This window comes from Triticum urartu, chromosome 1A (assembly GCF_056163025.1).
Source record: "Triticum urartu cultivar PI428250 chromosome 1A, HENAU_Tu73, whole genome shotgun sequence".
Lineage (NCBI taxonomy): Eukaryota > Viridiplantae > Streptophyta > Magnoliopsida > Poales > Poaceae > Triticum > Triticum urartu.
Window position 1 is genome coordinate 144,699,088 of NC_141873.1, and position 8,036 is coordinate 144,707,123.

Below are 8,036 nucleotides of genomic sequence, written 5' to 3' on the forward strand. Positions count from 1 at the left end.
ATTGCCACCTGTTACTATGGAGAACCATCCTTTGAGGGATTTGTTCGGGGTATCTTCACCTCGAACGGAACCACAATTAGTTTCCCCTCAACCTACCACACCTACTGAAAATATTGGTTGTGAAATTCCTTCGGGTATGATAGAACAACTGCTAGCTAATCCTTATGCAAGAGATGGAACTAAACATCCTGATATGCACTTGATGTATGTGGATGAAATTTGTGGATTATTTAAACTTGCAGGTTTATCCGGAGATGAAACTAAGAAGAAGGTTTTCCCTTTATCTTTAAAGGGAAAATCATGACATGGTATAGGCTATGTGATGATATTGGCTCTTGGAATTGGAATCATTTGAAATTGGAATTTCACCAAAAAAATATCCTATGCATCTAGTTCATCGTGATCAGAATTGCATATATAATTTTTGGCCTCGTGAAGGATAAAGTATCGCTCTATCTTGGAGGAGGCTTAAGTAAATGTTGTATTCATGCCCCAATCATGAGCTCTCAATAGAAATTATCATTCAAAACTTTTATGCTTGACTTTCTCGTCATGATCAATCCATGCTCGATACTTCTTGTGCTGGTTCTTTTATGTAGAAGAATATTGAATTCAGGTGGGATCTTTTAGAAAGAATTAAACGCTACTCTAAAGATTGGGAACTCGACGAAGGTACAGAGCCAGGTATCAAGCTTGAGTTTGATTGTGTTAAATATTTTATGAATACCGATCCATTTCAAAAGTTTAGCACTAAATATGGACTTGACTCTAGGATAGTAGCCTCTTTTTGTGAATCATTTGCTACTCATGTTAATCTCCCTAAGGAGAAGTGGTTTAAATATCACCCCCCCCTATTAAATAGGAAATTAAAGAACCAGTCGTAGTTAAAGATGAAACTATTATTTACAATCTTGATCCAGCTATGCCTACTGCTTATATTGAAAAACCACCTTTCCCTATTATGATAAAGGAACATGCTAAGGTTTCAACTGTGGTTCGCAAAAGTAATATTAGAACACCTAAACCTGTTGAACAAAATAAAGTAGATCCTAGTGTTGCTATGGTTAAAGATCTCCTGGTAGAAAACATAGATGGGAATGTTATTTATTTTTGTGATGAAGCTGCTAGAATTGCCAAACCTGATGAAAAAGATAAACATAGACTTGTTGTTGGCAAGCATTTTGTCTCAGTCAAAATAGGAGATCATTGTTATCATGGTTTATGTGACTTAGGTGCTAGTGTGAGTGTTATTCCTTTTACCTTATACCAAGAAATTATGAAGGACATAGCACCCGCCGAAATAGAAGATATAGATGTTACTATTAAACTTGCTAATAGATAAACCATCACACCACTTGGGATTGTTAGAGATGTTGACGTCTTGTGGGGGGGGGGTAAAATATCCTACTGATTTTCTAGTTCTTGGTTCCCCACAAGATGACTTTTGTCCCATTATCTTTGGTACACCTTTCTTGAACACTTTCAATGCTACTATAGATTGTCATAAACAAACTACCAGTGTTAACTTTGGTGATCAGTCTCATGAATTTAATTTTTTCCAAGTTTAATAGACAACCTCATAAGAAAGAATTACCTAGTAGGGATGAAATAATAGGTCTTGCTTCTATTGTCGTGCCTCCTACTGATCCACTAGAACAATATTAGCTAGACCATGAAAATGATATTCATATGCATGACAGAAATGAAATATATAAGATCTTCTTTGAACAACGACCTTTGCTTAAACAAATTCCTATTGAGACTCTAGGAGATCCTCCTCCACCTAAAACTGATCCTGTGTTTGAATTAGAACAATTGCCTAACACTTTGAAATATGCTTATCTGGATGAGAAAAATATATATCCTCTTATTATTAGTGCTAACCTTTCAGAACATGAAGAAGAAAGATTATTGAAAATTCTGAAGAAGCACCGAGCTACTACTTGATATACTCTTGATGATCCTAAGGGAATTAGTCCCACTCTCTGTCAGTAAAAGATTAATATGGAACCTGATGCTAAACCCATTGTTGATCATCAATGACGTTTGAATCCTAAGATGAAAGAAGTGGTAAGAACTGAAATACTAAAGCTTCTGGAACCAGGTATAATCTATCCCATAGCTGATAGTAGATGGGTAAGTCCCGTTCACTATGTCCCTAAGAAGGGACTATTACTGTTGTTCCTAATGATAAAAATGAACTTATTCCACAGAGAACTGTTACTAGCTATAGAATGGTAATTGATTTTAGAAAATTAAATAAAGCAACTAGAAAAGATCATTGATGTCTACTACACAACCTTCTTCTTGTAGACGTTGTTGGGACTCCAAGTGTAGAGGTTTGTAGGGCAGTAGCAAATTTCCCTCAAGTGGATCACCTAAGGTTTATCAATCTGTAGGAGGCGTAGGATGAAGATGGTCTCTCTCAAGCAACCCTGCAACCAAATAACAAAGAGTCTCTTGTGTCCCCAACACACCCAATACAATGGTAAATTGTATAGGTGCACTAGTTCGGCGAAGAGATGGTGATACAAGTGCAATATGGATAGTAGATAATATTTTTTGTAATATGAAAATATAAAAACGGCAAGGTAACTAATGGTAAAAGTGAGCATAAACTGTATTGCAATGATAGGAAACAAGGCCTAATGTTCATACTTTCACTAGTGCAAGTTCTCTCAACAATAATAACATAATTGGATCACATAACTATCCCCCGAACATGCAACAAAGAGTCACTACAAAGTCACTAATAGAGGAGAACAAACGAAGAGATTATGGTAGGGTACGAAACCACCTCAAAGTTATTCTTTCCAATCAATCTGATGGGCTATTCCTATAAGTGTCACAAACAGCCCTAGAGTTCGTACTAGAATAACACCTTAAGACACAAATCAACCAAAACCCTAATGTCACCTAGATACTCCAATGTCACCTCAAGTATCCGTGGGTATGATTATACGATATGCATCACACAATCTCGGATTCATCTATTCAACCAACACATAGAACCTCAAAGAGTGCCCCAAAGTTTCTACCGGAGAGTCAAGACGAAAACGTGTGCCAACCCCTATGCATAGATTCATGGGAGGAACCCGCAAGTTGATCACCCAAACATACATCAAGTGAATCAATAGAATAACCCATTGTCACCACGGTTATCCCACGCAAGACATACATCAAGTGTTCTCAAATCCTTCAAGACTCAATCCGATAAGATAACTTCAAAGGGAAAACTCAATCCATTACAAGAGAGTAGAGGGGGAGAAACATCATAAGATCCAACTATAATAGCAAAGCTCACGATACATCAAGATCGTACCACCTCAAGAACACGAGAGAGAGAGATAGAGAGAGATCAAACACATAGCTACTGGAACATACCCTCAGCCCCGAGGGAGAACTACTCCCTCCTCATCATGGAGAGCACCGGGATGATGAAGATGGCCACTGGTGAGGGTTCCCCCCTCCGACAGGGTGCCGGAACGGGTCTAGCTTGGTTTTCGGTGGCTACGGAGGCTTCTGGCGGCGGAACTCCCGATCTATTGTGTTCCCCGATGTTTTTAGGGTATATGGGTATATATGGGAGGAAGAAGTACGTCGGTGGACCTCCAGGCTGTGCACGAGGAAGGGGGGCGCGCCCCCCACTCGTGGGCAGCCCGGGACTCTCTTGGTCCAACTCCGATACTCCGTGGGCTTCTTCTTGTCCAAAAATAAGTTTCGTGAAGTTTCAGGTCAATTGGACTCCGTTTGATTTTCCTTTTCTGCGATACTCTAAAACAAGGAAAAAACAGAAACTGGCACTTGGCTCTAGGTTAATAGGTTTGTCCCAAAAATCATATAAAATAGCATATAAATGCATATAAAACATCCAAGGTTGATAATATAATAGCATGGAACAATCAAAAATTATAGATACATTGGAGACGTATCAGCATCCCCAAGCTTAATTCCTGCTCGTCCTCGAGTAGGTAAATGATAAGAACAGAATTTTTGATGTGGAATGCTACCTAACATATTTATCCATGTAATTCTCTTTATTTTGGCATGAATTTTCAGATCCATAAGATTCAAGACAAAAGTTTAATATTGACATAAAAATAATAATACTTCAAGCATACTAACTAAGCAATCATGTCTTCTCAAAATAACATGGCCAAAGAAAGTTCATCCCTACAAAATCATATAGTTTTGTTCATGCTCCATTTTCCACACAAGAATGCTCTCATCATGCACAACCCCGATGACAAGCCAAGCAATTGTTTCACACTTTAGTAATGTCAAACTTTTCTCAACTTTTACGCAATACATGAGCGTGGTTATGTGGAGAAGACAAAAAGGAGAAAGTCTCACATCGACGCGGCTAATCAATGGGCTAGGGAGATGCCCATCAATTGATGTCAATGCAAGGAGTAGGGATTGCCATGCAATAGATGCACTAGAGCTATAATGTATGGAAGCTCAACAAAAGAAACTAAGTGGGTGTGCATCCAACTTGCTTGCTCACGAAGACCTAGGGCACTTGAGGAGGCCCATTGTTGGAATATACAAGCCAAGTTCTATAATGAAAATTTCCCACTAGTAAATGAGAGTGACAAAACAAGAGACTCTCTATCATGAAGATCATGGTGCTACTTTTGAAGCACAAGTGTGGAAAAAAGGATAGTAGCATTGTCCCTTTTATTTTTATTTTTTAATTTTTTATTTGGCCTTTTTTTGGCCTTTCCTTTTTTGCCTTTCTTTTTTTTGGCCTTTTTTTGGGGACAATGCTCTATTAATGATGATCATCACACTTCTATTTATTTACAACTCAAAGATTACAACTCGATACTAGAACAAGATATGACTCTATATGAATGCCTCCGGCGGTGTACCGGGATTGCGATGAATCAAGAGTGACATGTATGAAAAATTATGAACGGTGGCTTTGCCACAAGTATGATGTCAACTACATGATCATGCAAAGCAATATGACAATGATGATGCGTGTCATAATAAACGGGACGGTGGAAAGTTGCATGGCAATATATCTCGGAATGGCTATGGAAATGCCATAATAGGTAGGTATGGTGGCTTTTTTGAGGAAGATATAAGGAGTTTTATGTGTGACAGAGCGTATCATATCACGGGGTTTGGATGCACCGGTGAAGTTTGCACCAACTCTCAATGTGAGAAAGGGCAATGGACGGTACCGAAGAGGCTAGCAATGATGGAAGGGTAAGAGTGCGTATAATCCATGGAATCAACATTAGTCATAAAGAACTCACATACTTATTGCAAAATCTACAAGTCATCAAAAACCAAGCATTACGCGCATGCTCCTAGGGGGATAGATTGGTAGGAAAAGACCATCGCTCGTCCCCGACCGCCACTCATAAGGAAGACAATCGAATAACACCTCATGATTCAAATTTGTTACACAACGTTTACCATACGTGCATGCTACGGGACTTGCAAACTTCAACACAAGTATTCCTAAAATTCACAACTACCCAACTAGCACAACTCTGATATCACTATCTCCATATCTCAAAACAATCATCAAGTATGAAACTTCTCTTAGTATTCAATGCACTCTATATGAAAGTTTTTATTATACCCCTCTTGGATGCTCATCATATTAGGACTAGTTTCATAACCAAAGCAAACTACCATGCTGTTCTAAAGAATCTCAAAATAATATAAGTGAAGGATGAGAGTTCATCTATTTCTATAAAATAAAACCACCACCGTTCTCTAAAAAGATATAAGTGAAGCGCTAGAGCAAATGACGAACTACTCCGAAAGATATAAGTGAAGATCAATGAGTAGTCGAACAATTATGCAACTATATGAAGACTCTCTAACATTTAATAATTTCAGATATTGGTATTTTATTCAAACAGCAAGCAAAACAAAAGAAAATAAAATGACTCTCCAAGCAAAACACATATCATGTGGTAAATAAAAATATAGCTCCAAGTAAAGTTACCGATGAACGAAGACGAAAGAGGGGATGCCTTCCGGGGCATCCCCAAGCTTAGGCTCTTGGTTGTCCTTGAATATTTCCTTGGGGTGCCTTGGGCATACCCAATCATAGGCTCTTCCCACTCTTTATTCCATAGTCCATCTAATCTTAACCCAAAACTTGAAAACTTCACAACACAAAACTTAACAGAGAACTCGTAAGCTCCGTTAGCGAAAGAAAAGAAAACACCACTTCAAGGTACTGTAATGAAATCATTATTTATTTATATTGGTGTTAAACCTACTGTATTCCAACTTCTATATGGTTTATAAACTCTTTTACTAGCCATAGACTCATCAAAATAAGTAAACAACACATGAAAAACAGAATCTGTCAAAAACAGAACAGTCTGTAGTAATCTGTAACTAACGCAAACATATGGAACCCCAAAAATTATAAAATAAATTTATGGACGTGAGGAATTTAACTATTAATCATCTGAAAAAAGAATTAACTAAATATCACTCTCCAATAAAAATGGCAGCAATTCTCGTGAGCGCTAAAGTTTATGTTTTTTATAGCAAGATCAACAAGACTTTCCCCAAGTCTTCCCGACGGTTCTACTTGGCACAAACACTAATTAAACGCATAAAACCACATCTAAACATATGCTATATAAATTATTTATTACTAAACAGGAGCAAAAAGCAAGTAACAAAAATAAAATTGGGTTGCCTCCCAACAAGCGCTATCGTTTAACGCCCCTAACTAGGCATGATGATTTCAACGATGCTCACATAAAAGATAAGAATTGTAACATAAAGAGAGCATCTTGAAGAATATGACTAGCACATTTAAGTCTAACCCACTTCCTATGCATAGGGATTTTGTGAGCAAACAACTTATGGGAACAATAATCAACTTGCATAGGAAGGTAAAACAAGCATAACTTCAAAATTTTAAGCACATAGAGAGGAAACTTGATATTATTGCAATTCCTAAAAGCATATATTCCTCCCTCATAATAATTTTCAGTAGCATCATGAATGAATTTAACAATATAACTATCACATAAAGCATTATTTTCATGATCTACAAGCATAGAATTTTTATTACTCTCCACATAAGCGAATTTCTTCTCATGAATAGTAGTGGGAGCAAACTCAACAAAATAACTATCATGTGAGGCATAATCCAATTGAAAGTTAAAATCATGATGACAAGTTTCATGGATATAATTATTCTTTATAGCAAACAAGTCATCACAATAATCATCATAGATATCGGGCATGCTGTCATTATAATAAATTTGCTCATAAAAACTTGGGGGACAAAAAATATCATCTTCATCAAACATAGCTTCCCAAAGCTTGTAGTTTTGCATATCATTAGCATCATGGATATTCAAGGAATTCATACTAACAACATTGCAATCATGCTCATCATTCAAATATTTAGTGCCAAACATTCTAATGCATTCTTCTTCTAGCACTTGAGCACAATTATCGGAATCCTTATTTTCATGATAGATATTAAGAAGATGAAGCATATGAGGTACCCTTAATACCATTTTTTGTAGTTTTCTTTTATAGACTAAACTATTGATAAAACCAGAAACTAAAAGATTGGATTGAAGATCTAAAGATATATCTTCAAGCACTCACCTCCATGGCAACGGCGCCAGAAAAGAGCTTGATGTCTACTACACAACCTTCTTCTTATAGACGTTGTTGGGCCTCCAAGTGCAGAGGTTTGTAGGACAGTAGCAAATTTCCCTCAAGTGGATGGCCTATGGTTTATAAATCCGTGGGAGGCGTAGGATGAAGATGGTCTCTCTCAAACAACCCAGCAACCAAATAACAAAGAGTCTCTTGTGTCCCCAACACACCCAATACAATGGTAAATTGTATAGGTGCACTAGTTCGGTGAAGAGATGGTGATACAAGTGCAATATGGATAGTAGATAAAGGTATTTGTAATCTGAAAATATAAAAACAGCAAGGTAAATAATGATAAAAGTGAGCGTAAACGGTATTGCAATGCTAGGAAATAAGGCCTAGGGTTCATACTTTCACTAGTGCAAGTTCTG